Below are 9,809 nucleotides of genomic sequence, written 5' to 3' on the forward strand. Positions count from 1 at the left end.
TCACCCCCACCTTTCAGCAGTGTTCCAGTTACCGTGGCCCTCAACCAATTACACCAACACTCAGTGGCTTAAAACAAAAATAACCATTGGGGGGGGGATGCCTGGGTGGCTCAGTCGGTTAAGCGACTGACTTTTCGGCTCAAGTCATGATCTCGCAGTTTGTGAGTTCGAGCCCTGCGTCGGGCTCTGTGCTGACAGCTCGGAGCCTGGAGCCTGCTTCAGAGTCTGTGTCTCCCCCTCTCTCTACCCCTCCCCTGCTCATGCTCTGTGTCCCTCTGTCTCTCAATAATAAATAAACATTAAAAAAAACCATTTATTACCTCTCAGGGTTTCTATGGGTCAGGAATTCAGGACCAGCTCAGCTGGGCCGTCTGCTTGGGTCTCTCATGACGTTGCAGTTGGCTGGTGGCCAAGTTAGGGTCATCCCAAAGGCTTCTTCCATGTTCTGTCAGCACCTGGGCATGCCCCCTCTCCCCCACCCCTCCAGCTCCCTCATGGTCCAGCAGAGTGGCTTCAGGCAGCCAGGCTTTTACACCGCCACTCAGGGCTACAAAGGCCCTCAGGGACAAAGGTCCCCAGAGGGCCAGGTGGAAGTCACATTGCACTACAAGACCTAGGCTTGGGTAAGTCATTGAGCGGAGCTCAATGGCGTATTCTATTGGTCAGTGTCTGTCCAGTTCAAGGCAGGGAACATAGACCACACCCTTTGACGGAGGTCACTGTCCCAAGAAGAGCACACAGGACGGGAGGTGCATTGATGTAGCCACGGCTGGGAAACGCTACAGCCAAGGGGACTGCCACACGCTCCCCACCCCGGCCCCTGAGCCCCCTTTCACAGTCCCACCCTTTGTCTTAGCCCTTCTCAAGGTGCTAAGCAGTTAATTACTTGCGTCACCAACCACTCATCTCTCTCCGTTCGCCCCCAGTGTTTGTTGCGTAGTATGTTCTTAGGAAATATCTGCCGAATGAAGGAACAGGGTGAGTGAATGAACGAAGGCAGTGCTTGGGCCAGGTTCTCCGGGTCCGGCCGACGTGGAGCAGGAGGCTGGGACGCTGGGGAGCCTCCTCGGGGCTGCGCTGACACAGCAAGCCCGGCTGACACGGACACGGGGGCAGGTGGCTGACCGCTTTGGGCTGCAGATTCCTCCTCACGGTGAGAGTGTGCAACGGACCCTACCCGCGTCTCCCGGAGATCTCGCAGAGGTGAGCTCCAGGGAAAGCTTACACACTGCCAGGCTGCTGAGGATCTTTCTTTTTTTTTTTTTAACGTTTATTTATTTTTGAGACAGAGAGACAGAGCATGAATAGGGGAGGGTCAGAGAGAGGGAGACACAGAATCCGAAACAGGCTCCAGGCTCTGAGCTGTGCAGGCTCCAGGCTCTGAGCTGTGAGCGCAGAGCCAGACGCGGGGCTCGAACTCACGGACCGCGAGATCATGACCTGAGCCAAAGTCGGCCGCTTAACCGACTGAGCCACCCAGGCGCCCCTGCTGAGGATCTTTCAACACAGGTCCTCAAGGCCGGTGTCTGAGGGAGGTTGGACACAAATCTAGCCTGGAGGCCGAGGGTTTACAAAAGGAACCTCCAGCCCTCAGGAAAATGGGAGCCAGCCATCCCCGGGAGAAGCAGCTGGTGCCAGCGTGGCTGCAGGAAGGAGCTGGTGGCAGGACCCAGAAAGGGAACCGGAAAGACATCATCCGGGGTCCGTTGGCAACGGAACTTTGTAGCCGGAGGGGCCTTTGGTATCCTGGGCGCTCTGCGCTCGGACCCGTGGCCCCCACCTCACCTGTGAGCGCCAGACCCAGAGCCATCCGCCTTCCGGACTTGGACCTCAAGGCCTCAAACAGAACTCCCCATTTTCTATTCCCCCCCACGGTGCCCCAGACGGACTTCTGGACTCTTCAGTCACTGGTAACCGCCCAACCTTCGCCAGGCACCCGGGACGGAAACCTGGAAGCAGGGCTGGTTTCGTGGGCGTGTGACCCCAGCGGTCACACAGGGCCCAAGCTTGGAAGGGTAATGTTCTGTGTAATGTTCTGCTGTTACTGTCTGGAGATTCTTAGGAAATTCTGAATGAAGGATCTGGCACTTTCGTTCTGCGCTGGACCCCTCAAACTAGGTTGCCAGTCTTGCCGGGGGGACAGGAGCCTCCCGTAACCCCTGCCCCACCGCACCCCCTCTCTTCCCCCCCAACCACACTTGCTCTTCCAGGGTGATCCTGTAACTCACTCTCCCCCTGCCCCCTCTTCGCTATTCTGGACATTCCAGAGCCAGCCTGTCTCGGTTGGAATGTTGGCTTTCTCGCCTCCAAACGTGTGCTCAATCTGCCTGTCGCTCAGTTTCTGCTTCCGTCAAATGCGGTGGATGCTAGTAATTACCCGATAGGGTTGTTAAAAGGATGAAAAAGCTGATCCCCACAAAAGACTTAACACAGAGCCTGGCACATGCTAAGTGCTCCATCCATGGCAGCCCAATAATGTCATCATGTCCCTGCCATCACTCTCCAGGTTGCCTCTGCTTGGACAACCCTTTCCACCTTTAGTCGCTGGTTTTCCTTCTGCCTGTCTTTTGGGTCTTACCTCAGGCTTCACCACCTCCTCCGGGAAGCCTTCCTTCATGGCCTCCCTACGTCAGTAGGAATAGGCCCTCTACCTCTGGGATCCCCATGCTCCTTGCCTGTGTGTCCCCCGTCAAAGCGTCACCCTGCATTATGAAGGCTTGTTTGCAGACTTTTGTCCCCCTCTAGTCTGAAAACCCTTCCAGGTCACTGACCACCTTTCCATTTCTGTGTCTGTTGCCTGGCCTAGGGTCAGGTTCATAGTGGGTTCTCACGAGCGTTTGTTGAATGAATAGTCACCACTCTAGGGTGGGGGCTGGAGCTGGAGTCCCAAAGTGGAGGCTAAGGAAGTCACCCTTTCCAGGGCAGGGGCAACAGGAAGTTTCTGTCTCGGGTATGTCTGTTTGGGTCTTGTCTCCAAATATGTGCAACAACCACCCCCTCTCCCCAGTTTATTTTCCCTCTGCTAGCCTGTCGTCATCATGGAGCCAGAGCATGGAGAAAGTACTTCAACCCACCTGGAGAATTTGGCTTTTGCTCAAATGGCTTAGGCAAAAAGAGAACTTGTTGGCCGACGTAACTGAAAAGCACAGGGGTTTCTAGCTTCAGGCATAGCTGGATCCAGATGCTCAGATGTTATCAGGAATCCTCCTTTTTTCTTCTTCCTCAGCTCTAGGCCCTTGTTTTCCTGTTGGCTTAATCCTCTGACAGTTCCCACCACCTTTACCCCCGTCAGTGGTGGCAACAGTTCCAGTCTCTCGACTTAGCAATCCCTCTGCCCTGAGGCAGAATGCCCCTTTCCTGATAGCTCTTGGGAAAGTTCTGGCTTGGGTCACACAGACATTCCTGAACCAAATACTGTAGCCAGAGGGTTGAGATGCTCTGGTTGGTCAGGCTGGGCCATGTGCCCAGCCCTGGTGCCCTTGGGTGGGGTCAACCTCATGGGACCGAAAGGGATTGAGGGAGGGGTAGGGTGCTTCTCAAGGGACTCTGGGGTAGAGGGACTAGAGGAGGCGGGTGCTGGCCACTCATCGAGTGAATTGGTTTCCTCTGCCACCACTGTCCCCCACCCCGGGGGGGCCAGTGGAGCCTTCGCATAACTGGGACGCCATGCGTCCTTACCTCCCATTTAGTTTGTGAGAAAACACACCCAGAGGGGGAGGCAACTTGCCCCAAGTCGAGCCCTGGAATCTCTTTTCCTGGAAGCACTGATCTTCCCGCTCCTGGGAACAAAGACAGGGGGAACGAGATCATTCCTGGAGAATCACGTGCTGAATTGGGGCTCCCCGAGTGCTTGGATCCGAAGAAGATGAAGCCACCAGCCTGAGTCTCCCACTCTGGGCCTCATCCCCACAACCCAGCTCTTTCCCAGCCCCCTTCCTTTTCTGCTCCCTGCATGTCAACACCTAGGGTGATAACCGAGGGTGGAAAGTGGGGCAGCCTGGGGGTGCTCCCCAAGCCTCTCGCACTGTGCTGTGCACAGCCCCGAGGACATCACCTGGGCGCCTCGTGGGGGCCACTATGGCAGTGCGGCAAGTCCTGGCAGGGGGCTCGGGGGCTGCTGGCTACCTCGGGGGCGGCCTGTCAGCGTCCCCAGGGGTCGAGGGGCGAATCTCGTGCAGCAAGAATCGCGGTGTCTCTGTGAGACTTTCCACTCAAGACAATGGTCTGTTTGTCACCTGCTTCCTGCCTCCGCTTTCTGCCACCCCGGACCCAGAACCACAACACAGCTGATGAATCGGAAGGGACCTGAGGCTGGGTTTTGAGGTCACTCCTGTGACCCAGGCCTATCAGTTACGAGCCCCTCACTCCTGGCACTGGATCTTGATTCTCCTTTCGGTTGAGAGACTCCATTTCCCCAACTTTGAAAAGGGAGAACAGTCCCTCCTTAGCAAGGTGGGGGTGGTTTGGGGGCGGGGCCGAGGCTGTGTTCCAGTTACCAGCAGTTTCTAAACCACGCAGCTAACGCTTGCGGTTTTAAACAATGGCAGTGCGATTTTATTCACATATGTACATTTTTTTAGAGTGACTTAATTTTGAGAGAGAGAGAGAGAGAGAGAGAGTGTGTGTGTGTGTGTGTGTGAGAGCAGGGGAGGGGCAGAGAGAGAGAGAGAGGGAGAGAGAGAGAATCCCAAGCAGGCTCTGTCTATACTGTTGTCGCAGAGCCTGACGCGGAGCTCAATCCCGCAAACCGCGAGATCATGACCTTGAGCCCAAATCAAGAGTCAGATGCTTAACCGGACGAGTCACCCAGGCGCCCCTCATATATGTACAATTTTGGCCGGGTTCAGTGGGGACGGCTTGACTCGACTCCATTCGACAGCAGCTGCAGGGGTAGGATGAGAAAACGCCATTTAAGTAATTGGCACGTCAGTGCCCAAGCGTAGGTAGCTGTTATCATCCTTGCTATCGTTGGAAAGATCCAGCATCTCTTGGCATGAAAATGTCCTTTAGACCCTCTGATGGCTCAGAGCGGCCGACTCCCGATTTCGGGGTTTGTGAGTTCGAGCCCAGCATCGGGCTCTGCTCTGACAGTGCGGAGCCTGCTTGGGATTCTCTCTCTCTCCCTCTCTCTCTGTCCCTCTCCCGTCCTTTCTCTCTCTCTGTCTCAAAATAAATAAACTTTAAATATATATATTTATGGATTATTTCCACTGAGGCAGCCAAAGAAATTGGCCCAGACATGTTTCAGGATTTGTCCAAAGTCACCTAGCGGGGTCCTGGCAAGATGGGGTCAGATACAGCTACATCTGTGGTTAGCAACGCTTGTCCCTCCGGGGGCAACCACCAGGGCCTCAGTTTCCCCTCTGAACAAGGGGAGTGTCCTGGTTCGGCCGCCCCAGAGGCTGACGGGCCCAGGGTAGAGGACAGGCCTCCTTGTGGCCGAGCTGCTCAGCCGGGGCCACCACCCTGCCCGTCTTTTCTCAGGCTGCCTCTGAGCCTGCGTCTGGCACTCACTCCAGGATGTGAAGAATGAGCCTGCCAGGTCAGAGGGCAGATCTATTTTTGAACCTGGGACCCCGCGGAGGTCCAGAAAAGCCTGTGACCCAGAGAACCAACAGGCCCCTATATATTTTGTTTGTTTTTCCTAGACAAGCACAGCACGTCCTTTATAGAAAAGTCAGAAAATACATGTTAGCAAAAGGAAAAAAATAAACAGCTTGTGCTGTCATCAGCTAGAGGCAAAAACCATAGCTCACGTTTTGGAGTATTTCCCACTTAACCATTTCCCTCTCCACATAGATGCGTGTATTTTGGGGATGGGTTTTCTAGCACACACACACGCACACGCGCACACACACACACACAAACACACACACACACTGGAATCTTCTTTAAATTGTGTTTCATTGTATTTTACTTATTTTGGATTTATCTTTTGAAAAAAGAAATCAGAAACGTGCACAGGGTAATATAATACAACCCCATATATCCATCACTGGGAGTGGGCACATGCCAGCATTTTGCGTGCTTGTTCCGGATTTTTTAAAGAAGCAAAATACTAGGGCGCCTCGGTGGCTCAGTCGGTTAAGCGTCTGGGTCTTGATTTCCGCTCAGATCATAATCCCACAGTTTCTGAGTTCGAGCCTCGCATCTGACTCCGTGCTGACAGCACATATATACGTGTCCATAAATAATATACACTCTGTGCCTTCAGAACTAAAATATATGGTATTAAGATGTACGTAGTCTTCCGCCTGCACCTTAAGGTTTCCAGATCTATCCAAATTAAATTACACATACAGATCTTCTGACTAGGTCATTTTCTTTTCACTGCTGTGCAGCTTTGCAGCCTAGAATTGTATCACTTTTTATTTCCCCAGCCCCTGGCGGATGGACATTTGGGTCCATTCGATTCTCTGTCACTCCTAACCAGTCTCCTGCCGCTATCTTACCCACCAGCCCGTGTGCCTACGAAGAGATCGCCAAATTGTGCTTTCAATCCGCTGCACCGGGTTACCTCCCCGCTCGCAGGACATGAGGGTTTCTTTGCTCCACACTCTTGCCACCCCTTGGTGTCATCAGGCTTCACTCTGTAGAATCCGAGGGCTGTGAAATGTTACACCTGGTTTATAGCCGGCTTTTCCGGCTAACAGCACAATATGAACTACTTTCCTCTGCAGACATTTCTCTTATAAGCACATGTTTAATGGTAGCAAAAGCCGCTGCTGGAGCGCTGCCAGGATTTTCTTAACCGATTCCTTGTTGTTGGGACACTGGGCTTTGTTTTCACCGTAGATTGCAAAACTGACCGTAGATTCCTCCCACCCCAGGAGCGAGCATGCTCCTTTGCAATGTGACTTTGCAGCTCCTCCCGCAAAGAGGCGGAGTCTATTTCTCCGTCCCTTGAATCTGGGTTTGCCCATGTGACTTGCTTTGGCCAATGCAACCCTTTCCCATGTGAGGCAGCTGGAAAGGGGCCGTGGGCTGGGGCTTGCTCTCTGGCTCACCTGGGACCCCGGGGGACCCGGGTGGGAACAAGCCTTGCTAGCCTGCGGGGCGATGAGACCTAGGTGGTCGTGTCATCCTGGCACTCCAGCTGACCTGGGAGCAACCGCGGATGCCTGGTCAGGCCATCCTAGACCACCCAGCCCAAAGGAGAAGAATCATCTGGTCGACCCACCGAAAGATGGGGAATAATCCAGGTTTGCTGCTTGAAGCCGCTGAAGCTCGAGAATGGTTTGTTACACAGGAAAAGCTGATGCAGCTTCAGGTCGGCTCTTTTCTTTCGCTCAGCTAATTGCTACGAACGTTGGGCTATTTATCCCTCAAAGTCATTGCCAAGACGCAGGGAGATGTTATGTCAGCATCCCAGGCAGGACTCAATATCCAGGGGATCCCCTTTCACATCCTGGTGGTCGCAATGTGACTTGTGACTCATCCTGTTTCCCCTTGGTTCTCCCTCCCGTCCCTCCGTATCCCAAGTGGACTCATCCTTCAGGTTTTCTGGAACTATCAGCATTTAAATGTAAACATAATCGTGCGGACTCAAGTATGTAAAGTTGTATGAAGACCTCTAGTGCTTGGATTCCAGGTCTCTGGTCCCTCCAGACACTCCTTCGTGAAGTCAGGCATGGCCACGTGACTCGTTTTGACCACTCAAATGTGAATGGTAACTTTGAAGAACGGTCGCGTGGCGCCGTGTGCTTCCCTCCCCTACCGCAGAGAACCCGGAGCTTTGTGCTAAGAGCGCGGCAACCTCACGTGGTCCTGAAATTCTGGGTCCCCCGTGAAGTTTCGATGGGCTTCCCTGATGACTCACGTTGGACTAGATGTATGAGAAAGAAAAAAACTTTCCGTCTTGTATCGTGCTGGCCGTTGTCACAGCAGCAGAGCCCCACTGTTCTGGGTTGAGCTCTGTTCCCCCAAACACATGCGGAAATCCTAACCCCCAGAATGCGGCCTTGTCTGGAGAAAGGGTAATTAGTTAAGCTGAGATCATCCAACACGCCTGGTATCCTTGCAGCAAGATGTCATGACGATTCGAGGGCAGAGCGCCATGTGAGGACAGAGGCAGGGATCGGAGCAAAGCAGGCACGAGCCAAGGAGCTGCAAGATTGGGGGCGATCACCAGAAGCCAGGGAGGGCCAAGGGAGCCTTCTACCCAGAGTCTCAGAGGGCACATGCCCACACCGATGCCTCCGGAGCTGTGAGAGAATCCATTTCTGTTGTTGTGAGCCACCCAGTCTTCCGGACTTGGTGACGGCAGCCCCAGGAAACGAATACCCTGACTGTACCTTGGCTGATGCAACAGTCGACCACGGCAACCTCTTTCGGTCACCCCGGTGTCGTTTAGTGACACTCTGCACGCACCAGGCTCAATGCCCAGCGCTCCACGTACAATATCGTTTCACTCATTTTTGTTCTTTATTGTTTACCTCTACTTTATTTATTGTGTTCCAACCACGTGCCCCGGCACTTTCCTCTCAAGCCCTGGGGAAGCACAGGGAACCAAATGGCCCCCTGGCAGGCTGGCAAGGCTAGAGGGATAGACACTGAACAAGATGGCCACGTGGATGTGTGTTTGGCTTTACCGAGGAGGTGGGATTTGGACAGAGACTGGAAGGAGGCCCCACAGGTCCAGCCTTGAAGATTTAGTGGCCCTCTGCCTGGACTCCTCTTCCAGAAGGGGAATGGGAAACCAAGTCCCAAGTACCAAGTTCATGGACTGGAAAATCAAGGCGCTATTAAAAATGAAACTGCAGGGGAAAGAGATTTGTGATATGTTGTTGAGTTTAAAAAAACAGCTTTAGGGGCGCCTGGTTGGCTCAGTCGGTTAAGCGTCCGACTTCGGCTCAGGTCATGATCTCACGGTTCATGGGCTCGAGCCCCGCATCGGGCTCTGTGCTGACAGCTCAGAGCCTGGAGCCTGCTTCCGATTCTGTGTCTCCCTCTCTCTCTGACCCTCCCCCATTCATGCTCTGTCTCTCTCTGTCTCAAAAATAAATAAACATTAAAAAAAATTAAAACAGCTTTAGCCAAGATTTCTCAGAGAGGACACAAGTACAGAAATCGTAAGAGAAAATACTGGCAAATTGAACTTCATCGAGATGCATGGCTTTTATTCTTCCAAAGGCACGATTAAGATAATGAGAAGGCTCTTAAATGCAGAGAGCAAACTGAGGGTTGATGGGAGGTGGGCGGGGGAGGGGGGGAAATGGGTGATGGGCAGTGAGGAGGGCACTTGTTGGGATACTCACTGGGTGTTGTATGGGAGCGATGAATCATGGGAATCTACCCCCAAAACCAAGATCACACTGTATACACTGTATGTTAGCCAACTTGACAATAAATTATATTTAAAAAAAAAAGATAATGAGAAGGCAAGTCACAGACTAGGAGAAAATGTCTGCAAAACATATCTAGGGACCCCTGACTGGCTCTGTCTGAGGAGCGTGCTACTCTTGGTCTCGGGGTTGTGAGTTTGAGCCTCATGTTGGATGTAGACATTACTTAAAAATAATAAAAATCTTAAAAAAATATGCATATCTAACCAAGGACTTCTATCCACAATATATAGAGAAGCTCTCAAATTACCCAATAAAAACATGGGCAAAAATTGTGAATCAGTTCTCACCAAAAGAAAAGACAGAAGGGGCGCCTGGGTGGCTCAGTCAGCTGAGCGTCCAACTTCGGCTCAGATCATGATCTCACAGCTTGTGAGTTCAAGCCCCGCGTCGGGCTCTGTGCTGACAGCTCAGCGCCTGGAGCCCGCTTCGGATTCTGTGTCTCCCTCTTTCTCTGCCCCTCCC

The sequence above is a fragment of the Panthera pardus genome, unplaced genomic scaffold (assembly GCF_024362965.1).
Source record: "Panthera pardus isolate Hobbes unplaced genomic scaffold, ASM2436296v1 HiC_scaffold_25, whole genome shotgun sequence".
NCBI classification, from domain to species: Eukaryota; Metazoa; Chordata; class Mammalia; order Carnivora; family Felidae; genus Panthera; species Panthera pardus.